The sequence below is a fragment of the Thermobia domestica genome, chromosome 12 (assembly GCF_964235325.1).
Source record: "Thermobia domestica chromosome 12, izTheDome1.hap1.1, whole genome shotgun sequence".
Classification (NCBI taxonomy): domain Eukaryota; kingdom Metazoa; phylum Arthropoda; class Insecta; order Zygentoma; family Lepismatidae; genus Thermobia; species Thermobia domestica.
This window is the reverse complement of record NC_137465.1, coordinates 56173914-56186321: the sequence shown is the minus strand read 5'-3', so window position 1 is coordinate 56186321 and position 12408 is coordinate 56173914. Positions and strand designations below refer to the sequence as shown.

Genomic DNA, 12408 nt, shown 5'->3' with positions numbered 1-12408 from the left:
AAAGTAGTGTGAGAGAAAGAGTGCGCGTTGAGTGTCCTATATAACGAGCGCGCATTGTGTTGTTGAGGGTGGAGAACCATCCCGGAATAATTCCAATATCGGATAAACGTTTTGATATAGCCCGGGCACTGATCAACGAATTGAATATAAGGAGGGTTTTGCGGTTGACTATAATCCTTCCAGAAACAACTTACCCAATGGTTAGTGATAGAACTGTGTGATGAGAGCGCTGCATAAGTGTCAGCCATAAACAACGTTTGACATTTGATACGAATATTGACTAAGCCCAGCCCACCAGCGGAACGAGGCAGATAAAGGGCTTGACGGGGAATGCGAAAATAAAAACCTCGCCAAATATGCCATAGGAATAAGGATTCAAATCGTTTGGCATAAATTTCTGGGAACGGAAACACACGCGCTCTGTACCACAGTTTAGACACAACAAAAATATTGATAAAATGAATACGGTGAAGTAAATTAAGCCTACGGAAGTGCTGTGAATAGAACAACTGACGAATTTGCGTTAAAAGGGGAGCCCATACTTCATCATAGTTGGGAGTTGGGTTAGACGTGAAGGGGATGCCTAAAATAGTGAGTGAGGTGACATGCGGTAAGGCAGGAGAAACTGAAGGGTCCTCTGGGAGCTGAAAACCGTTAAAGGACAATACCTGTGTTTTGTTGTCGTTATACTGCAAACCCGAGCATCGGGAAAAACGGGTCAGGACAGGAAACACGCCCTGTAGTGAGACAGGATCAACTCCTGTTATGGTCAAATCGTCAGCATACCCAAAAATGTTTTGACTGCGGAACAGGGAGGGTCCATTCGAAGACAACATGGCCAAACGATGGAGAAGTGGGTCTAAAACCATAGCAAAAAGAACGGTGCTAAGACAGCACCCTTGGCGTAGTCCGCGTTGTAAAGGGATGGTTGGGGATAGATGTCCATTTATTTGTAAGCGGAACTGAGCTTTAGCATATAGATTATGAATCACCCGGCGAAAAACAGTGGGAAAACCCCAAGATTCAAGCGTCTGATGGAGAAACTGATGGTCTACTGAATCATAAGCTTTGGCTAAATCCACTGCGAGTGCGCCAGCAGGAACATGACGAAGGTGATAATACGCAAATAGGTCCCGCAGGGAGCGGAGCGTGTATTGGATGTTATGCGAGTCATGCAGCGCAGCTTGAAACGGGCTAATGTATTTCCGAATAATGGGACGAAGTCTGGCAGCGAGAACTTTTGTAAATAATTTAAGATCCACTGGTAATAAGGACAGCGGCCTATAATCGGTCACGACTCGCGCGTTGGAGGACTTTGGTAGGAGAACCACAATAGCTACGTTGTGAAAAAAGGGCTCCCCAGATAACCATGCGTTAAACAGGGAAACCAGTGTACGACTAAGAAAGGACCAGTAACGCTTATAAAAAGCAAAGCTCAGACCGTCAATCCCAGGGGAGTTACGGCCAACTATCATGCCATCTGAAAGTAGAACCCAAGTATTACTTACTTTAACTTTGATCATTGGAACGATCAAGCTTCTTTCTGTAAGGTTATTTGCACCTAAGTGCACAACGAAATTCATTTATTCGACGACCTAGAGAGTTGAGTTGAGTTGATTTTAGTTTAGCGTCCCGTTCAGCAGCGAGGCTATATGAGACGTGGACCTACTGATTAACGTGGAATCCGAACCACATGAGCTCCCGCCGGGAATCGAACCCGGGTCTCCCACGCCAAAGGCGAGTACGGACGACCTAGAGAGAAATTAGCGCCCACTAATAAAGGAAACCACATTCCATCCAGGAAAAAATACAGAAATAAAACATATTATGCAGTTATTTTCGCCGTGCAAATTTGAAAGTACGCGAATAATAATAATAATAATAATAATAATAATAATAATAATAATAATAATAATAATAATAATAATAACCTATATTATAAAATTGAACGTGGTTGTGATTTATGGTCTCTTGAACCACCCGACCGATCTCGATCAAATATTCAACATTGATAATGTTCGGACCTGGGAGTATTTTTATCTATTTGTTTTGATGGTGTTACTTAGGGGAGGGGGAGGATGGAAAAATATGAAAAAAAGAAAACTTAATAAGTCTTGGATCAAACGACCAATCTGGATGAAATTTTCAACACAGATTACGTTTGTGTATGGAATGTTTTTACTCATTTCACTTTGATGGTGGAATGTAGGGAAGGAGGAGGACGGGAAGATATATTAAAATCAATGTAAATAAAAATAAAAGTGACTATGTTAATGAGTTAATAAGTCTTGAACCACCGGACAGATCTGCATCAATTTTTAAACATGGATGAAGTTCGAGTCTGGAGTGGTTTTCATCATATCACTTTGACGGTAAAACTTATGGGAGTGGAGGGTAGGGGAAAGTTATATAAAAATAAATAAAACTTAAAAACTATTGAACCACGCTTCCTATCTCGATCAAATTTTTAATATAGATGATGTTAGGGTTTGATATGGTTTTATTATTTCACTTTGATGCTAGAACTTAGAGAAGGGGAATGGGAAAGGGATATATAAAAACATAAATAAAATTTAATATCTTGAAGCACCTTACTAATCTCGATAAAATTTTGAACCTAGATAAAGTTCGAACCTAAGATGGTTTTCTTCATATCATTTTGATGATGTTACTAAAGGAAGGGTGAAGGATAGCAACATTTAAAGAGGAACGAAAAACGACCGATATTAGTATTGAATCTATAATTTTTTGAATCGCTGACATGAACAGTGACACATCTAATGCCGTTTAAATCCAAATTCAGTCCGCAACATGGAAGTCAAAATGACTAATATCATTGTCCAATTCGTAGTTTTCCAGGTGACTGAGATGAACAATAACACTGAAGATGCCGTGCTCCGCAACATGGGAAGGGAAGGGGATATATAAAACTCATCGAAAATGATCGCTATCAAAGAGCGCTTTAGTAATAGTAAAAAGTGACTGAATAACGGAGCATATTATTATTTTTTCTCAATTTAGTCCAGCTAAGCGGCCAATAGATGCTAATAATAATAATAATAATAATAATAATAATAATAATAATAATAATAATAATAATAATAATAATAATAATAATAATAATAATAAGTGCCATTGAGAACATTAACACTTCTAATCTTCATAAAGTTGCTGCCAATCTAATGAAACGTGTGAACCAGTGTTTGAATCAAAATAAGGGACACTCCCAGCTTCCGCTGTAGATCTGGTAACTCATTTCTGATAGTAGCAGTGTTGTCGGGTGCATGCAAGTAAACGTGTTATCATGATAATTTTAAAGTTTGTTTTTCATTGTTTACACATAATGTAGACACATCCTAAACACAGCTGTTGATGCACTGAAACATCAGCAAAGTTGCCAATTCAGAGTATTAATTTATGAAAACTACGATTTCCCTAGTTCCCCCTTACAGAAGCCTCATCCGATTAGTTAATGGTAGATATGAAAAATTCTTTTTTCTGTTCCATAGTTTCCAAGCCACTCCAAATAAACAAACTGAAAATTAACGACAGAACACTATACGTGTGAGTTATGAGTCCATTTACATATTTTGCAAAAAAATTGATTTATACCTTCGGTTGCATCTGGCAACATTGTGCGGTTCCTAGTGTACTCCAATCGTTGCTTCCTAGTTTAAAAATATATGAATGAACAAGGCTTCATTTTGGTATAACCATTATCCGTGTATCACTTCAGGTTCAAAAATTCTACTATCCCAAACTCTGTGTTCCATTGTATTGGACACCCAGTAGAAGTCAATATTTGCACATATTCGAACAATTATCAATAAGTTTTTGCCTTCACATTAAAAGAGTGAAATTGGGAGTTTGATACATTATTTGCTCTTTTCCACATGGTCATAGTGTAAAGTTACACAAACTTACTTTTGAAGTTGTCTTTCAAATTTCACAGCCATTATTTGGTGAAAGTGTCACATTGACTAGAAAAACCATTTCTTGGTAGTGTAAATGTCGTCAGCATCGAATAAAAGTGCCTACTTTTCATTGAAATCTTAACATTTGTAAAGAAGAAGACTGATGACATTGTAAACTAAACAAACTGATACTTTTATTGGATATGTCAGCATGCTTTATCTTCATCGCATCACGATGTTTATATAAGAAACCTCTGTAATAGAGCGTAGTCGCGATTTGACCATATAATCAGTGCGGATTACTCCCACAAAACTGAAAACATTACCGTCTTGGTAGAACGCTGCGCACATACGTTTATGGATGGGTTTAATGTTTCAACTGCTTATTCATAACTTTAGTCTGTGAGTGATGTTTAAGCAGCCAATATTCATCGATTGTCAGAAGATGTTCATAAAATTCATTCTCATCGGTTACGCAGAGGGGCAATACCGGTACTTCAGACGCACTACCGACTCTTTGCTGTTTCTAAAAAGAGGTAAGAACAGTTTTACACTTTCACTCATCTCAGACATATCTTCAAACCTCTTGTATCAAGAAACATAAAACATTCAAATTTGTAATTTAAGATGTGAACATTATTTTGTACGAAAATTTCATTCATCTAACGCACTACTCTCCATACGAAGGAAAAAGCTTATTGTTAAGCCTTTGCATATACTGCAGATATTTCATTACAGTAAAAACTCATTTTACCAAAAACTTGTATTTGGCAAAATACTGTACTATATTTGTAACGGAAGTTATATTTAAATTCTCTAAAGTATGTTTACACATTTTTATAATACGCCTACTAGCAGCATTATATATTTTGGAAATTTCTAACTATGATATTTTTCAGATACTCACAACGAAAGATTTGGAAGCAAAGAAGGTGTTGCGTCTGGTGGAAGCTTAATATTTCACAAAGTAAGTAATTTTATACTTACCACAGAGTCAGGAACAAATTATTTTGCTTTGTTTCTTTCTTTAATTTAATGCCAATATAATGATTGATTTAGGATTTTAGCTGTTTAGATTTCTGGGCTCTCGGCATCTAAGGCCATTTAGCCCATCATGTTTTGAGGGATGCCGTCCTTCGGCGAGCACACTATCCGGGGAAAGGAAAGGAACGCCATGGGACCTATAAGTTAGGTACCACCCTGGCATTTGCCTGGTGTGAATGAGGAAAACCTCATTCAGGGTGGCTGCCCTGAAAACGCGTTTTACACTTTTACGACCGAGTGCCCCCACCGGGAATCGAATCCAGAACTGTATAATTATTGATATTTTATTATTATATATATAGGCCTACCTATTCGATGTACAACTTAAAAATTTGAGATGAATTTTATTTAACATTATTTGAAAGATATTAATTAAGTGGTTTTTCTGATTGCCTTTAAATCTGCAACTCGATATTTATTTTAACGCAATTACTTTTATACAATTTGACAATATTATAAAATTAATTGAAATGTTACCTCCAGTGCTATAGAATTAATAATCGTATTCCTAAGGCATACTTTACAAATTTAAAATTGGATTTGAAGCCCCGTTGTTACCTTTGCTAACCACTCACATCAATCTGTAACTGGAGAATAGCAATGGGACAAATACATTTCCCTAGTACGAAATAGTTTTTTCTATTATAAGATATAATATTAATAGTTCCAGTAAACCGGTTTCTTGTTCAATTCTATCTCACTGTCCGAACTTTGTGAACATTATTTTTATGATAAGTAATACAGTATTCTTTAGTCAAATTTTACTCAAGTATTATTAGCAACGGCATAATGGAAATGAGTTTCGACAAAGTAAGCAACATTTAATAGAAATGGGAGAAGAAATCAGTGAAATCAATAAAAATTCCAGTTCACTTGAAAGAAAATAAAACATTATCTTCTCGTAACCTATTAATCCAGAGATGTCCTTGATACACCGTTGCTGAAAAATAACCATCTATTAAAAATTGTTATAAATTGTGCAATATTGATTCTTGTTTATTAGAAAAGCATGCATGTCCTTAGTTAAATAGGAAAACAAAATAAGTTAAATCGCAACATAGGTCCTGTGTTGGTAACCAGTTTTATCAAACTGCCAGAAACAGTTAATACTATTCTAAAGGTAGTCAATTTGGATGTTGGCAGTTATCTATTAAATCCCTACGCCCACATCTTCCACTGTGCGAGGTTTGGATACGTACATCTCCTTCTTAGTATAGAGCCACAAGAAATGGTAACACCTATTGAGATCTATACTTATTACTGACCGTTCATGAGGTCAAGCGCGGCGATCTGATCTCGTTCACAAACAGATTGACGATCCACCATTTTAATTTTTTTTTTATTATTTTTTTTTAGGATTTATGTTTCTGTGCTTTCGGTATCTAAGGTCATTTAGCCGTTCACCTTTGAGGAATGACGTCCTTCGGCGAGCACACAATCCGGGGAAAAGTAAGGAAGAAAGGATTGGGGGAGGAAGGTAACGGCCTGGGACCTATAAGTTAGGTACCACCCTAGCATTTGCCTGATGTGAGTGAGGAAACCCCAGGAAAACCTCATTCAAGGTGGCTGGCCTGAAAAAGCGTTTTACTCTTTTTCGACCGAGTGCCCCCACCAGGAATCGAACGTTTGTTTATATTGCGTGTGCTGCTTCCAGCGGTCAACCTTTGAGGTAAGTGAAGTGGGTTCTGAGAAGTTTAGTAAATACTTATACTGTACTATCGCACTACTTTAAACATGAAATCAGTAATGTTACAATTGCTATAGAGAATTGGAAATACTAATTGGAGCATGTGGTTTGTTGTGACTATTCTTATAAAATGGAATAGTGATTTTCAAGCTTTTCGAGCTCACAGGGACTTAAAATTTAACTCAAAATGCTCTATACACTCGTGTTATCATCAGCGTTCTAGCATATCGCTGCCCACGATCGAAAACCACTCACTGACAGTACTAGTGATTTTTAACTTTATTTCAAGACTGATACCAATTAGGAAAAATATTTTTATTTTCATCAAATTCATTTCTGGGTAAGGGCATAAGTACAGGGTAGCTTGACTGCCAAATTTTCAGCACCAACAAGATAAAGAGGCCAATCCCTGACTGGACGCGATTTTGTTTTGAGAAACCGTTCATAACATTAGAGAGATTAAATATATGTTATTCATTTTTTTAATTATAGTAAAGCATAGTACAGCCAGCTTGTTGCACTTAATAAAAACTGTTACCTCTTCAAGATGGATATTACCTTTTCAGATGATTTTCATCGAACTATTTCAAGAAAACATGGTAGTTGTAAAGCAGCGGTAATGGTAAAGCCCTCGCAAAGTAAATCAGGATTATAGTATGCATCATCTCCTATCAAAAACCATTGTTTATAGTACTCAGAATTTATTTCATGAATAATGGGATAATGCGTACTGTATTTCTAATGAATTCACCAGTGTAAATCCGTATGGAATAAGTAAAGGTTTTGAGCCGATTGTAGGTTAAATATAATTTAAGTTTTCGGGGACGGAAACCTTCTCAAAAATTTATTAGTTTCATCAGATGGGTGCGTTGTGTTAAAGATTGTACGAATAATTTTAGTAGAGAACTGACTTTTGGAATAATGCAGAAAGACTTATTTTTGCATATGAGGATTGAAATTAGAGCTTTGCTTCTCTCTGAGAGATTGGGAATTTTAGAAAAAGGTATTTCACTGCAATTTTCTGGTATGGTACTTTAAAAACATCTAATTCATAGTATCAATTAGAATGGTAACCAGCACAAACGCAAAAGAGTGACATCTAATATGAAACTTGGTGTTTAAAATTAGACTCTAATTTTTAAAATCGAGGTGGAAGTTCGTATCACTGATATTTTAGATAATAATAATAATAATAATAATAATAATAATAATAATAATAATAATAATAATAATACATTTAAATGTGTGTATTTCTTATCTTCTACATGTATCTTCACTTTACCATTTTTACTGTACGTAATAATAAATACCATTCGCCTGCTTATTTGTATTATACAGAAAGTGATAAAAAGAAATCCAACATCAACTATGAACACAGTTATTTGTAAACACTCTGGGTGAGGTGCGTTCGTAAGTCTCACGTAAAATATTGAGTGACGATGCCACCTTAAATTTTAGGAGTAGGGAGGAAACAGAGGGGCATCTATTTTTTAGTACCAAAAAGCATAGTTTTATATTACTTCATCTAGAATAAAGTACATGTCCGGGGTGGAGACAGGGGCGTAAAGCAATGTCAGATTTCAGTCTAACTTAAGAAAAGTATAGCTAATGGCTCAACTTTGTTGAGGGCCTTTAAGAAATTTAAAGGAAAAACCTGGATGTTCATACATTTTTAAAAATAAAATAAAAAATATAATAAAATTACATGTGGCAATAATGTGCTTCAATGATGTAAATAATGGGTCTCCTCGTGCTAGCCTGCTCCGTAAGATTTTAGTTCACAATGGACAGCTGGACGTACAAAATACCCAGTTATTTTCAATTGCCTAGGGCTAGTTCAAACATCAATCTGGCTCTAGGGACAGGGTACGCCTCTGGGCACCACCCGCCCGCTCTCCTTTTTCTAGCATCGTCATTGATAACATATATCCCGTGCCACACTGTAGAACAAATACGAATTCCAGAAAACTCTCTGAAGAGCAGTGGCGGATCTAGAAGGTAAAAAGGGGGCGGCAGCCAGTACCGAGACTATAATAGGTATATAGAAACTTTCAAAAATATATAAATAATAGCTTAAATTATGTTGTCAGTGAAAAAAGTAAGGGGGGCTAGGCCCCCTCCGGCCCTCGCCTAGATCCACTACTGCTGAAGAGCAAATGTCGGGATCCAAATAGCAGATAGTTGTCACGATGGATGAAGCATAGAAATATCTCATTGCTGGTTATACATTCAGGCGCAGATACATCGTGACAGCGATACGAAGGGCCGATACAGCTTTGTTCGACAATGCCAGAATAGATTTCCGCATATGTTATAACGGGATTCAGCTATGTGGGAAGGTTGCTAATGCATAAGACTGAAAAACGTGAAAGTGAATGCATCATACTTCCAAGATCCACAATTATGCGCTACGAATCTATATAAATCAGATTTCAGGTCATGCTGTCAGAGCATTTGAGTCCTTATCAGCAAATGGAACAGGAAATCTGAACTGATGTCATTCTGCTACTTGGGATTCCTGTAAAAATTCATGATTCAAGTGCAACAGGTTTCTGTGGCTTTGGTCTGCCGAAAATACATCTTTATGATTTGCGTGCGTGCACCGCCGTGGCCTCTTAGAAGATTGAAGAGAGAAATGAAAACTAAATACTCTTACCCGTTCACCACCGGAGATTTTCTCCACCGTAAACTTCGATGGCGGGCGACAGTCGATATTATTGTGGGTCGAAGAGAATATCGTCGGTACTGACAATGAGATTCCTGGAAAAGTTAATACTATTCAAATTCCGTTCAATATAAAGAAAACAACCTTCTGCATAACAGCACATTGTGCTTCGGCATTGCAATAAAAACAAAACTTAAAAAAAAAAACAATTTGAAATAAATAGCTTCTTTCCGAATTAAATTTGTTGTAATGCCACAAGAGAGCAGCTTCGTTAAAACACTTGACTGTTATATTTCAGTTTCAATTATAACTGTAGAATAATAAAAATAAATTAATGCTAGTTTCAAAATTTGTAGTTTTTCAAATATAAGTAATGCTTGAGCATTTAGAAACTTATAATTAATATTATTTTATTACAATTTATAATAATTCCTATAGAGTCAATCCATTCTAAGTGATCAAGCATGAGCCGGTCGACCATATCCAAAAAATCTAATTTTTTCATAAATGTTTATCCTTTGTCTGGGTACTTCAAAACCACAATTTGTCCAGAGCTAAAACTTTGATTTTTTAAACAATTTTGCCTAAAACCACATGAAAGGGGTTAAATCAGGGCCTATAGTAACAACATCTTTGGTCATTGAATACATGTTTGGGAAGAGGAAACAATTGATGTAGAGGTCTGAATTAGTGTGTGCATGTAGTTCGGAGTCTCAAGTTAATACACAAAAATTTACAGACCTGTAGCTGCTCCCAAAAGCCTGAAAAAATTGTAAAGTTGGGTAATTACGCCAATTTGGCATATTTCACTGTTCAATATCTCCAATGGGCCCGGATGAAAAAATCTGAAATTTTGGGAATCGTTAGTTCTTTAGTATACAATAACACACAACAAAGTTCGTTTTGTGTTTTTGAGCAGAAGGGGTAATGACGTCATATTCTAGGAGGTATTTTGTTCATGAATTCAACTGGAAATTTGTTGTTGTGAAGTAAAATAAAGTAGAATGAATGGTTAGTCCGAAGTCAGTGTTCACAGCGAGTAAGTGTTCACTGACTTGGGAATGTAGATCAAACGAAAGGACAATTGTCTCCTGCATGAGTTGACAGTTAAAACAAAAATTAACATGATTGAATATCGGTGATATAGCATGCAGCAAGGGCAATGAGTACTTACGGACTTTTTTTGTTAAGTGTGCATTTTGACTTTCCTCGCCTTCTGTTCATAGCGGCTTCTTCGCCAGTGCTGCTGTGGGTATGATAAGGCAGTGTTATAACTAGAGGAAAGAAACGAGCTTCAGAGCCTTGACTGGACTTATCATTCATTCTACTTTATTTTACTTTACAACCCAAATTTCCAACTTACTTTGAATTTATGAACAAAACACCTCCTAGAATATGACGTCATTACCCCTTCTGCTCAAAAACACAAAACGAGCTTTGTTGTGTGTTATGGTATACTAAAGGAGTAACTATTCTCAAAATTTCAGATTTTTTCATCCAGGCCCATTGGAGATATTTAACAGTGAAATATGCCAAATTGGCATAATTCCCCAACTTTACGATTTTTTCATGCCTTTGGGAGCAGCTACAGGTCTGTGAATTTTTGTGTATTAACTTGAGACCCCGAACTACATGCACACACTAATTCAGACCTCTACATCAATTGTCTCCTCTTCCCAAGCATGTATTCAATGTCCAAAGATGTTGCTACTGAAGGCCCTGATTTAATTCCTTTCAAAGTGGTTTTAGGCAAAATTGTTAAAAGATCAAAGTTTTAGCCCTGCACAAATTGGAGACGTCCAGCAATTTTCAATTTGGTAGGACAAATACATGCTGAGATATTAAAATCAACGTAAACGCCTAAAATTTGAAAAAAAAAAAAACAAAAACAAAATGACGACAGCCGTTGTGTCGCCATGGGATGTTGTAAAAAGTAATTATTTGTGATTTGAAGTACCCTGATATAGGTTAAACATTCATGAAAAAATTAGATTTTTTAAAAAAGATCGAGCGGTATTTTTTCTTTTCTCTCGATTACTTTGCATGAATTGACTGTATAATGTTTTCATCACCAAGTAATAATAATAATCAATTTTATCGTAGTGTTAAACAACTTTATTAGTATTAGCAAAAAGTAAAATAATTTGCTCATATGCTGTGAGTTTTTTTTTTCTTTTTAAGATTGCAGAAGTACTAAATACTTGATATTTCTAAGTGGATTCTTCCAATCATCTAACCGGATCAGTTGGTATTGCCTTTATGTCAGACCTTACTTCTGACTTATCCAAGGAGTGTGGATGGGTATTAAGGTAAATAATTAATTAATGTTTTCCTTTAAATATGAAAAAATAACTTGAAACATTTTAGTGTCCAGTCCAACGATCTTGCATCGTTTGGCCTAATCCTCGTTTCGACTAACCAATTATCTGACACTTTTATGACAGATAAAAGATAAGCTTTATTCCGCCATTTTAGGCGAAATAAGGATACTCGTTTGGCCTAATCCTCGTTTTGCCTAAAATGGTGGACTATAAAAGAATCGTGGAGATAAAACTGGAGGGAAATTTTTCGAAAAAGGAAATTCACTACTATGTGAAGAACTGAGAAATACAATTTAGTTTTCCCATAACTAATTTGTAATAGGACTATTTCCTTTCAGAAAAATGTTTCGACAATTGTATAGTTACTTTTCCGATCCATTTTGAGAATATTAATGCCCCCACAGGGTGTATAGTGACTATATTTGAGATGAGAGAAACACAAAAAAAGTTACATCTGTTATTAATTTTGTTTAAAGGTGAGTACTATTCAAAGGTAGCTTTAAGTTTGCAGTTTGTTTCCAAATATCTGATAGTGTCAAATGGTATTGCTAATCGGTATGTTAAAGGAAATATAGTTTGTGTGTTTCTTCTTATGTAGGTGTAAAACTTATTTTATTGCAGGATTTGCTGATCTTTCAGACGATTTCATTCCAGTTTCAACGCTTTTTTGAAAGAGTTAATGCATTATAAGCGATCATATTGTAATTCTATTGTAATTACAATCCGTATAAAATTTGTAAATATTTCGATCTAGATCTTCCAAAAGATCCCTAAATT

General features: G+C 35.8%; 1 long non-coding RNA gene across 2 annotated transcripts in view; it reads left to right on the top strand.

Annotated features, from left to right (window-relative positions):
* Nucleotides 1-12408, top strand: part of LOC145665714 (uncharacterized) — a 147428-nt gene that overhangs the window by 70473 nt on the left and 64547 nt on the right. Inside the window, exons 6-7 of one of the 2 annotated variants that reach the window (XR_014127617.1) lie at nt 4814-4881; nt 11492-11619. This is a non-coding gene — a long non-coding RNA (uncharacterized LOC145665714). The remainder of the gene's footprint in view (nt 1-4813; nt 4882-11491; nt 11620-12408) is intronic. The other variant, XR_014127618.1, reaches the window with a different exon arrangement.